This window comes from Chinchilla lanigera, unplaced genomic scaffold (genome assembly GCF_000276665.1).
Source record: "Chinchilla lanigera isolate Chin_1 unplaced genomic scaffold, ChiLan1.0 scaffold00026, whole genome shotgun sequence".
Lineage (NCBI taxonomy): Eukaryota > Metazoa > Chordata > Mammalia > Rodentia > Chinchillidae > Chinchilla > Chinchilla lanigera.
Genome location: NW_004955427.1, coordinates 11,862,404 through 11,875,275, shown reverse-complemented (window position 1 = coordinate 11,875,275; position 12,872 = coordinate 11,862,404). Strand labels below are relative to the sequence as shown.

Below are 12,872 nucleotides of genomic sequence, written 5' to 3'. Positions count from 1 at the left end.
AATAATATAAAATTCAAAAAAATTTAAAAATACTAAAAGCACAAAGGCTGAGCATAGGAAGTTGAAGGTTTCTGTGATAAGGTTCTTGTGCTATATACAAACTGGGATTATATTACTTGTAGGCAGACTAAGATAAATTTAATAAGCATTATAAACCTGGCAGTAACTATTATAGTCTTATTGAAAGATACAGGTAACCATCCCACAAAAACATCCATAAAGTGAATCCCCAAATGCAAAAAGAGATAGAAAAGGATACAAACAAATAACTCATAATGTACGCAGAAATAAACAACAAAATGGTAGATCTAATCCTAGCCATATTAGATGTAATTCATGTAAGTACCAAAATAAAAAGAAGAGATGGTCAGATTGGATCTAAAAGCAATCCCCAGCTGTGGCCTACCTATAGAAATATCCACCTTATAGATGAAGATACAGATGGGTTAAATGTAAAAAAAATAAACCAAAAAAGATATATTATAAAATGTTTGCCAAAAGAATGCTGGAATAGCAACATTAATAGTAGACACAGTTAGTTTCAAAGCAAAGAATATTGCCAGGATCATCTGATAATGATAAAAGGATCCACTCACAAAAGGAAACAACAACTCTACAATTTTATCAACTTAATAACACAGCTTCAAATTCCCAAACTGAGAATATTGAAAGAAGAATGATACAAGTCCTCCAAATGGTCCAAAACCTTCCTTAAATAATGGATAGAAAAGTACAGAAAGCCAGTAAGGCTGTAGAATACTTGAACAATACTATTAACCAAATAGACCTAATTGTTAATTATAGAATATTCCATCCTCTAACAACAGAATCCAAATTCTCTCAAGTACACACAAAACATTTTACAAGAGAGATAGTGCTCAGAGCCATAAAAAAAAAAAAAAAAAAAAAAAAAAGAGCTGTGCTGTGTCTTTTAGAGAACAGAAAAAGAGGTAAAACAAATCTTAGGTAAGCTCAGGAAACCTGCTGCGTTGATATAGCTGACCTTATAGGTCATCTTTTTAAAGTGTGCTTTCTGCAGATTCTTTTACCAGTGGTCATGAAGCCTTCCTACACTACATCTGTGCAATCTTTAGCCTCAGCATCAGCTGGTTCACTACGTTCTCAACTAACTATAAAGCGCTTGAATACATTTATACTGCTATATGATGTTACATATATTTAAATTATAATAAATTCTTATTGAAGACATTTTAAATTTCCAGATATTCTTTATAGTCCTGACAAAGAGGACAGGAAAAAATTCTCAAGCTCCTGGACATTTTGGTTGTCAAAAGTAGACTTTAGGAAATATTTGTGAACCACTTAGGGACCTCAGCCAGCAAGCAGCTCTGGCTGTTTATTTCCTGTGCAAAGATAATAAACAAGGAGTGGTGGTTTGCACTTAGCTTTGCTCCCCTTGGGTTTTTGTATACTGAGCTGCTGTGGTCAGAATGAATTCTGAGCTTGCTTCTGCAGGCAAAGCGCATCCTCGTATATAGCTCTTGCTTGGGTAGCTGCACCCCATTTTGTGAATAGTACAGCACTCTCCCCTTCTGGCAGCTGAGCCACTATGGTAAACTAATCTTTCTTGACTATAAATCAAAGGACACCTGAGCCAATAATCTAGATCTGTTTAATATCCTTTAAATTTTTATTAAATAGTGTAATTTTAAAGTACATGCAATAATTTGATCAGCCCACCTTTGCTTCTGACTTTTTGCGATAACGGGCTTGGAGTCAGCTACACCTATAGAGGAATCTCCACTACACAGCTGTTTGTCTTTGCATAGCATCTTTTTGTGGATTCTTCCTTAGTAAGGTTTTCCTACATACCTTAGAGTGAGTAAAAAAAAAAAAAAAAATCATGAGATAGAATCTGAATAGGTCATTCAGAAAAGAGACTTGTACAGAGGAGGGAAAAGCTAGGCTGAAGGTCAGAAAAATATGAGTTCTACTTTGGCCTTGGGCTTGGTTGGTCTTTTGACAGCTTAGGCTCTTTATCCCTAACCCATCTTTTTACACCTGTCCACACAGCGCCAAGGGCCAATCACGCATTCTCAGGCCCTGGAGAGATATGGGCTCAGGCTTTGAGTGCTCCGGTTCAATTCCAAGTCTACTTCCTACTGAGAGGCCACACACAAATCACCCTTTCCAGACCTTGTAGGGTGAGGAGTTTCGGTTATGTGATCTGGCGCTCTTTCTAGCACCAACTGAAGCACAGGGAGAAATAGTGTGAAGATTAATTAAGGGAAAACTCTCGAGCCTGCCTGCCTAATTTGCTTTTATTCTAGTTTTCCCATCATTATAACAAGAATGTAATAGTTCCTGTCTCATTGGACTTTCACATGAAAATCAAATATGCCAGTACATGTAAAATGCACAGAATATTGTTTGGCACACAGTAAGGCCTCAACAGATATTAGCCTTTATTAATACAACTATTAGCCTTTATTAATACAGTGTTCCCTGTCCACAGAGAAGTAATAGGAGCTTGAGCAAAAGAATCAAAGCTCTGTAGGCGGTTTTTTAAAAGTATGTTTCCACACTGCATGATACAGTTGAGAGAAATTCTGTGTTCAGTACTGTTCATTAGGCTGTGCTTCCTTCTCTCCATTCTAAGGCTCCCTCTGTCTTCAGCTCAGTTCACCCCAAAGGTGTGCTGTTCCTCTGTTCAATCTGCCATCCAGTCTGTTCTTATGCGAACATAATTCTTTGCTTTGGAACTTTCCACTTGAGTATGGTATCATGATGACCATAACAAGAATGGTGGTAATATTCAGCTAGAACTGATGTACAGGAGCACTCTGAGATTACGTACTCTTCTTCCAAGAATCACATTCAGAAATTACTTTCAGGAGTATGAATAAGAAGAAAATTTTGAATCCCAGAAGTTCAAAATTACATTTCTACCTAATTCTTTATTTTCAGTTGTTTTGTCTTTTTAAGTTTTATACTATTAAAAAAAACCAAACAAACAGCTTTGTTGTCATGAAATAATATTCTATAAAGGGGAAAAAATTAGATAGCTGGATAATATACATTTTTGAAGAAAATGGGAAGTCTATTGAAGTATAAATGAAAACATGTAATGATTCACTGTTTCCCTTGAGAAGCCCTTTGTGAATGCTACATGTGCCAGTCACTTAGACAATAGGACAAGTAAGAGCAAGATAGGTATGACATGAACTCATACATGAGAGAATGTGGTATGTTTTAAGCAGAACTTGTTTGTGTCTCCTGCTGTTTATTTTATAATTTAGTGGTTTTTTTGCATTATACATTGGAAAGACTGCATAACTATTTTATTGACCGAGCCCTCAAGAGTGTTTGTTGCATTCTACCTGGTGGAATCGTAGGTAGTGGATAGTAGAGCTGAGGCTCCAGTGGGGAAAGTTTTCAGAAAGGTGGCGCCATCTGAGATGTCTCAAATGATAAATTAAAGCTTGGTGATGGGAATGCAGAAGCGGGGGGGATTTGTAACAGGGAACACGGATAATGCAGTTTAGGAAAACTGAAAAAAGTGTGTTTGCGCTCTTCAGGAAGTATTACTGCAATTTAGTTCGGTCTGGCTAGAGCACATGACGCATTTCCAGAGAAGAGAGGAGGTTGAGTGGGTTTCAAAGTCACCAAGGGCCTCTTCAGCTTGCTGAGATCCAAGCTGTTTGTCAAAGGCAATGTGACTGCGATTGAGCTGGGAGCAACTCTAATTCCCAAGGAGAGCCTGGGGACATTTGGGTGTGTGGGCGTAGCTTGCGGGCTTGGGACCGAGGCTCGTCTCCACCACCTAAGCTTTCCAGCCACATGCTTGGTCATTTGAAGAAGGCTGTTACTGGCTGAGGTCATCAGGGGCCTCGGTGACTCACAGAGAACATTGTATTTTATTTGCCATGAACTCATCTTCCCACACAGCGAGAACCACATCTGCTCAGAGGCAAATTGAAAATCAGACTTTTGCCATAGGCACTTGCCCAAACATCCTTATTTGCTTCATATGTTTTATTCCTATGAAAATGTCTTCTGTCTACCTGAAGCTTCTGTTCTAGTCCAGGCCTAAAATTAATAATAGCTTGTGCATTTTTAAGGAATTTCATTCTCAACATTGTGCATTCAAGCGATTATTAATTTGCTTCTCATTCAGCTGTTAGCAAGTGTGCCTCGTACTGTTTCAACTCCTAGTGAGTCATGGCCTTAGTACTGGTAGTCACACCACAAACTTCAGTGCAGTTCGTATTCTAAAGTGTCTGAGTGAAAAGGCAAGGCTAGATCTTGTTCAGCTAAACTATATTTTTTTCAAAGAAAAAACAAAAATGCATTTGAATTTCAGAGAAACAACCAGACATTGACTTGTGAAGTATAAATCATTTCCTGGCCTTTGTCTCACAGGCAATAGGAAATGCTGACTAAATCCTCAAGAATGGTTTTTGTTATTCTTGTTTTGTGACGGAAACACTAAAGCATAAGAAGCTGGCGGTCCTTCTGGTAAACCCACTCGACCATAGATAGCAACTTTCACATTTCAGTAATACAAAGAGATAGTTACAAATGTCACTTTTGTTCATTTTACTCCACAATTCACATCGTATGGCTTTTTTCTTTCCTCTGACTTTATCTCCTTTAATTTTCAATCTCATGCCCACTTACCCTCTCCTCATTACTTATTTGAATGTGTTTTCTTTTCTTTTCTTTTCTTTTTTTTTTTTTTTTTTTTTGCAGTACCGGGGACCGAATGCGTGACCTTATGCTTGCCAGGCAGGCACTTATACCACTGAGCTATATCCCCAGTCCCTGTTTTCAGTTTTTTATACACTCCTGGATACGTTTTCTTGTCTCATCAGCATCGCCTATGCTAGTCCTCCTTTTCTGCCCTAGGTCCTTCTAGATCCTTAAACAGTTCAATCTATTCACTCACCAATCCCTCTTTTCATCTATCCATTATTTTCTATTGCCACTCTACTCTCTAATTTATACTGAATTTTCTTTTCTAGAAGAATTTAAATAGTCCATTCTTCTTGTTATATTACTTGTTTCCCCTTCTTCTAGTGGGTAAATTTATTCTTTCAGGTATTTATTGAATGTATATTCTAAAGGATCGCTTCTAGATATTGCAGACATGACAGCAAATTATAGATACTACAACACACTGAGGAAGATTAAGCTAAGGTGAATATTTAGAGACCCAGTTTGAATTTGTCATCACCTTAGCTAGTTTCTACTGTCCTCACTAGCTACAGGAGTCCAGGTCAGAGAAACCCGGTATAAGTATAAAGACAGAAATAGACTGAAAGTGGAAAAATGGAAAAGATATATCATGCTAAACATAATTGCAAGGAAAACTATATTAAATGGCCATATAGTTATATGACGATCAACAAAGTATATAACAGAACAAAAAATATTACTTGAATGCAAGATTATTTTATAATGATACAAAATCATTTAATTATTGAGACATAATGGTCCTTAATTTCAGAATATAAGAAACCAAAATTGATAGAATTGCAATGAAAAATAGATAATATAATAATTATAGTAAAAAAATCAACTTTTTCTGAGTAAGTTCTAGAACATCAGTTAGGACACAGGAAACTTACAGAGTACTACCTATTAACAAGGCATAATCGCCATTTACAGAATATGTCATCCCAAGCTAGCAAACATACACATTCTTTTCAATTACATGAAAAGCATTTATCAGGCTTGATCTTGATTTTTATGTACATAAGGGTTCCAAATAAATTTAAAGGGATTTGGTTCATAGAATGTATGTTCTCTAACCACCTGGAATTAAATAAAAATATGTTGACAATTATCTAGAAAAAAACTTTAAAATATTTGGAAACTAAATGGCACATTCAAAATAACTCACAAAACAAAGAAGATATCAAAAGCAAAATAAGAAAGTATTTTTAACTAACAAATAAAAATAACACATGGAAACTTGTGAGGGATGTAAGTTAAACAACATAGAGAAATTTTAACATTAAGTACCTCTTCTAGAAATGTTGAAAGGTTTCAAATCAATGTTTCAGCTACCACTTCAGGAAGGTAATTAGAATAATGGAAATAATGAAAAAGAATATAATAATAATACGGAAAAGAGAAAGCATTTGAAAATAATCAACTGTCACCCAGAATGATTAGAAAAGAAAGAAAATAATATCTGGAACGAGAGGTAGCAGCATTATAGAGTTCTCAGATGTGAAAAATAAAAGAACTTAAAGAACAATTTTGTACCTTGGAACACTTTACTGATGAGTTCTACGATGGGTTCAGGGAGAAGTAATTCTAATTCTACAGAAACATACAGAGAGTTGTGGAGGAAGCAGTATTTACCAGCTCATTTGAAGGTCACATGACTCTGATGTCAAAACCAAAGCCATGACAAGAAAAGTTCACTATAGACCGTTATCTCTTTTTCATGCTACGCACAAAAGTTTAAATCGAAAAATTAGTATAAGGTATATAAAAAGAATAATGCATCATGTCCAAGTGAGGATTAATCCAAGGAATGCAAAATTGTTTTAAATTTTGAACATGAGTTAATGCAACTCATGTTAATAAACTGAAAAAAATATAGTGATTATCTCAATAGATAATGAAAAACATATTTGGCAAAGTCCAGAATGCAGTCCTGATTAATAATGATAATAGTAATAATAATAACAACAACAACAACAATATACCCTGCAAATTAGGAACAGAAGCAATATTTCTCAACCAGATGAAAAAAACTAAAAAAATGCCTAACCTTATAAATAATGATGCAATACTGAATGGTTCTCACCTAAGATCAGAAATAAGATAAGATTTTTCATTCTCAGTACTCTTATTCAATATTGAAGGAATACACTGCAGACTTCAAGAATTACTTTAAACCTAAAGTAACTAAAATAATGTGGTCCTGACACTGAGATTCATAGATTAATGGAATGGATGACTACTACTGATATAAACATGCACATATATTGTTGATAATTATCTTTAAAGTTCTAAGGCTATTAAGTGAACAACAAAGAGTCCTAGCAGCAAGTGCCTCTGGAACAGCTAAATATCCCTGTGCAAAACAAACAACAGCAACAACATCAAAATGCCTTCAATCTACATCTCAGACCATGTGTAATAAATAATTAAAAATTGATCATAGACATAAATATGAGGTCTAAAACTATATGTCTCTTAGGAGAAAATACCAGAGAATATTTTTTCATCTTAGAAGATTAGGCAAACATTTCTTAGAAATGACATTAAAAGCACAACCCAGAAAAGCACTGATGGCTCAAACTCCACCAAAATTACAAACTTCTCTTCTTTGAAAGATGCCATTCAGGGCAAAAACCTATAGATTGGATAAAATATTTATAAGTCACATATTTGATGAAGGATTCTTTTTCAGAATATATAAAGAAAACTTAAATTTTAATACTATAAAAAAGAATAAGATGGAGCAAATATTCAAATAGGTACCACATCAAAATGATATCTGGTAGTAAAGGTATAAACTTGCCAATATGATGCTAAATATCAATGGTCTTTAGAGTTGTACAAATTCAAGAGATCATGGCAAGGTCTGAGATATTATTTTACCAACATGTTAACAACATAGCCTGTTTCATGGATCTCAACAGAGGACTCAGATTGAGTCAGAGGCAAAGACTTTCAAAAAGACAGTGTCTTTTATTCTTCAAGGTTAAAAAAAAATAGCGGGAATAGTACATTTGTTCAGTTCCTCTTGCTCTATGTGCCAAGTGGTGAGGAGGGGATCTGGCAGATGCTTTGCCTGCAATTCAGTGGAATTACCATTGAGATGCTCTAAACTTGGGGAGCTTGAGTCTTTTGAATTGGACAGGAAGCATGATTGACATGTGAGACCGTCTCAATTCTTCTAGACTGTTGGCTATGCAAACGTTGTTATCAGGTAGTCCATGCTTAAAAAGCAGTTAATGCCTCTGTTCCCAAGGAGTTCAAAAACACAACAGAGAGACATAACAGAGTCAGACTTTCCAGCAATGGTCTTCCCATAGAAACATCACATTGAACAGCTATCCATGCATAAAATTACCTTCCCAAGAGCTAAGAAATTAGGTAAAAAATTACAGCACCTGATTTTAGGTATTGAAAAAGTCAGGAAGGAAAAAGTTTCCCATTCATCGCCCAACCCCAAGTAATGATACACCCTCAAGAGTGGTGCCTTTCATTAGGAGGAAATTAAAAGTAGGCTTTAGACTTGGAATCTAGTACCAGGCCTATTACCATGAACTCCAAGACCACACAGAGACCTGAAGCTCTGGCCTCAGGCCAGTGACCACAGACTGGGCCACTGACCTTGAATTAAACTGGTGGTCAAAAGGGTGTCTTTTATACCCCAAAGTGTCTTTTATACTCAAAGTTCCACAACTTTGGATAGCAGAGTGTATAGAAAGCCTACATTCACTGGACTGGTAACAGAGCAGTAAAATAAGAAAGAACTGGATATAAAATCAATACAAAAAAATCAATAATATTTCTATATGATAACAGTGAATTATGTGGAAAAGAAATCAAGAAAATAATACCATTTATAATAGTTACAAACAAAATAAAACACCAATGAATAAGTTTATTCACAGAGGTGAAAAAATCTCTACAATAAAAATTAAAAGAATTTTAATTCTGGTCAAAGAAACAGAAGAAAATCAAAAAAGTAGAAAGATTTCTCATGTCCTTGGATGGAAAAAATCAATATTGTTAAAATGTCATACCACCCTAAGTAGTTTACAGATTAAATGCAATTCTCATTGAAATACCACCAGCACTCTTCATATCCCTCAAAATACTAAAAAATATAATGACCATATGACCCAGTAATCACAGTACTGGCCATATATCCTTAGGAAATGAATTCAGAATGTTCATAGAGATATTTACACTTCCATGTTTATGGAAACATCAGTGTCAGCAAATTAGAGTTGTTTGTTTTGTTCAGGGAAGCCACAAGGGAAGGGGAGAGACAAGAAAAGCACAAGGATGCTACTGTTGATTGCATGTTTATTCTGATACAGGTAACACTATTACTATTTACAAATGGAAACCAAAAAACAGGTTGAGCAAGGCTGCATGACTAATGCACAATCACAGACCAAGCATAGAGCCTGAATTCACATGTGGGTCTAATAGCATAACCCATGGTCTTTCTACTCCTCTCCACTGGCTGTTAAGCTTAAGAGCCGGAGGGATCAAGAAGGAGGAGAGCCAGAGAGAAGGTCAGTTAAGGACAGAAACACTGAAGTCTATGGTACTGAAGTTGATGGACTTAGGCCTAAAGGAAAGTTTCTAGCTGTGGCTGCCCGTACAATTGCTAGAGAAGAGTGAAGGTGAGCTGACTGGAGAGGCGGTGGGAGCCTGGAGCACTGGGCAAGTGGAAGCTGGATGTGGACACTTAAGGTCAGAGTATAGAAAAGGGGTCAGGATAGAGAGGGAGAGCTGACCAGAGAGAAACACTGACTGAGATTTATTTCTCCTATCTGTTGCCTCAACCTCGGCAAAATGACCTTTGTCATGATAACTATGTTGTCTCTCCTCATCTGGTTTTAGAGAGGATGAAAAGAAAAACCTTCAGAGTAGCAATGTGAAGTTTTGAAGTCTTTCTTTAAATCAATTCATAACATACAAGCAGTGTGTTTCATTGTGTTTTGGGTGAGGATAAACACATAGAACTTAGTGGAGAAGGTGCATTTCCCATTCCATTTGCTATTTTATCATAGAAGAGTCCCTTGCTATTTGAATTCTAACCTCTGGTCCTGATATGCTTTTTAACTTTGCCCTGAAAAACACTAGGAAATAGCAGTCAATTCGGTTGAGAGACCCTTTGTCCGTTTTTATGAAAGAATGGTCACTAGCTGGTCTGACAAACCTGTTGTTCTATGTACCGTGCAGAAGAGGAAAAGATGTCTTCTGTGGGTGGAGAAGGTGAATCCCGTGTGTGTCTGAGTACCCAAGGTAACAACAAAGGCTCTGAGCAAGATGTCTTTTCACATCTTCTCATCCTCCAAAGGCTCCATTTTTCCCGGGTTCCTGAAACAGCCCTGTGAGAGAAGTCAGGGCATATGAGAAAAAATTGAAAACACTGACTCATACTGTCTGTACTGCCTAAGTTACTTAAATTTCACAGTCTATTTATGCTAATAAAGGTCTCTGAAAATCCATTTGCATAGTGTGCACCCACAAGTCTTTGAAATAGATAGAGCAAAACTATCTAATAGTTGCTATACATAGATACCCTATTGTTTAATTATTTAGATGACTGCTATTTAATTGCAATTCAAATGGATCATCTCTTACAAGTTCAATTTTTAAGATAGAAAGGCACTTTGAGTTTAATGAGGTCCAAAAATAAAATTTATTCAATTATCTTGATAAGTGTCTTATCTAATTAGCCAAGTATCTGAAACTGTTGGTGAAGAGCATTAGCTTTTGTTGTATGCTTTATTCTTAATAAAAGTTATACTTTATTAATAACTCTAATAATATTTAATTGCCCACTATATTCCAGGTAATTATATAGGTTACCTTATTCTATGCTTACAAGAACCTTATGGAATACATCATTATCATTTTAAAGATGAGAAAATTGAAGTTCAGGAAGGTTAAGTAACTTTGTTCACATAAACAGTAAGTGTTAGAGCTAAGATTTGTGTGTGCACCTAAAAGTAGCCCAACTTAAAATATTAGCATAAATTTGGCAAATTCTCTGCATTGTATAGATTTTTCTAATAATAATCATACACTTAAATTCTTCAGCTGTTTTAAAAATTAAATACAAAGTATTTTTGCAGTGATTTTACAAGGCTGTCACTTGTGACAAATGAAGATCCCTAACCCTGAGAAAGAATCGTCCCCTAGACAGTCAGTGATGGTGCTGGATCTGAACCCGGGTCTGACGCATGCCTCTTACACACTATTCTACCTGGTCAGTTTCAGCATGACTGTTACTGAACTCCACGGAGATGTGCTTTGCCTCTGACAAAACCAGAGATGGAGATATTCGGAAAGTTTCTTTGATTGGTTTTTATTGGATTTGGCCTTGGCACAGCTGGAGAAAGAGGATATGCTTTACCAGGGATCCATCTTCTTAATATGTCTTTGTCTTTAGGGCTGCTATAAGGACCGGGTAACTGGTCAGTAATAGCATAGATTGGGTAATGCCATAGACTGGGTAACTTGTCAGTAATAGCAATTTCTCACAGTTGTGGAGGCTTCAATATTAAAAATCAAGGCCATGTCAGGTTTGATGTCTAAGAAGGGTAAGCTTTCTTATAAACAGTGCCTTCTCCTTGTCTCCTCACATAGTAAAAAAGGGGGAAATGCAACTCCTTGCAGTTCCGTTCATAGCAGCACTGATCTCCTTCATCAGAGCTCCACTCCTGCAATCTAACTGCATCCAAGACCCTGTGCAATGCTGAACACTTTGGTGATTAGGTTCGCAACACACTAACTTTTGGAGGACTCAGTCATTCAGAGCACAGCACATACCACACTCCCTGAAGTGCCCCCTACAACTGTCCTAAAACCATGATCCCAACAAAATCTTAATATGTTCTAAAGTAGCCTAACCAGGCTAGATGTACCAATCAGTAGTTAAGACTGTGAACTCTGAAACTTCAGCTGTTGTCAGGTACTGAACACTCAGGCAGTATTCAGTACAAAGCCTGCAATAGTTTAAGTTCTCAGTATACATTGTTTACTATGACTATCATTCCAAGTATTCCTAAGGTACAGGAATGTCAAACAGAGCAGAAATCCGGATGGGGCACTGGGGCTGCTCCTAAGGCTCCTGTCTATAAATAAATGGAGTGTTTCATAATTCTGAGGCATGAGGATAATATATAAACAATTTCTGCAGACAGGGCTTTGTATGCCTGTGTGTATGCATGTGAATGCATGTATGTGTGTGTATGCATGTGTGTGTGTGTGTGTGTGTGTGTGTGTGTGTGTGTGTGATTAGTCACTGTGTCTTTCTTTGGACTTCAGTCTAAGTGATTTGCTTTCAGATTTTGCTTTCAGATTTTACTTTCTTGCTTCACCAAACGGAAGCCTCCTTCCTTCTGCTTTTACTTATTCCAATTTATTTTTCATCATCAATCATGTCCTAGTGCAGGTTACTAAGGGACGGGGAGGGACTGATGCAAACCAACCAGTTTCTTTGCAATTAAGATACTGCCTCCCAGCAATGTTTCTTGTCACCCATAGTAATGCAGAGAGCATTTGAATTCTGGTATCTTCTCTGGAGAAGGGCAAATATGTTTGATCTGTACTTTTTGCCTAATCTATCCCCTGAAATTTCATGCTCAGGGTTCACGTATGAAGCCACCCTAAGGAAAGGTTTCTGTAGCACACTAACTTGTTAGATTGCCCCTTTCAGCAGAGTACAAATCAGACCCATCGGTGCTATGTAGCAAACATGGAGAGATCAAGTGTTCAGGGAATTTTCCTTCTGGGAAAGAGGTTTCCTTGTGGAATCAGTCCTAAGTTTAAGGGATTGTGGTCTGTATATTAGTTGGGTTTCTCTAGAGGAACAGAATGAATCAGAAGCCAAAAATTCACAAAGGAAGACTGAAGAGTCAGAGGCAGAAGAATCTAAAATACCTTTTGTGTGTTGGAGGGCTGGAAGACACGGTGGCAGTAGAAAATTGAAAGCCTGAAAGCTCACTCTGGAGTCAGCAGTGCCAGTCCATGCTGGAAGACATTAGCAGGATGAAGAAACTGGAGACCAACATCCAAAGGTAACGGTGAGGAAGGAGCCCCCACTCTGCAAATGGAGCCATTTCTTTTTCTTTTACTTCTTTGCCTTTTTCATTCCACATAGACTACGTGCCTGTTGGTCAGTGGTACCCAAG

At 36.8% G+C, this 12,872-nt stretch overlaps 1 long non-coding RNA gene across 2 annotated transcripts in view; it reads right to left on the bottom strand.

Annotated features, from left to right (window-relative positions):
- The window catches only part of LOC102019514, a 37,725-nt gene extending 24,853 nt beyond the window's left edge, over positions 1-12,872 (bottom strand). For both annotated transcript variants that reach the window (XR_261253.2, XR_001234347.1), the window contains exons 1-2: positions 12,622-12,872; positions 9,890-10,061 (exon numbers count right to left, since the gene is read on the bottom strand). This is a non-coding gene — a long non-coding RNA (uncharacterized LOC102019514). The remainder of the gene's footprint in view (positions 1-9,889; positions 10,062-12,621) is intronic.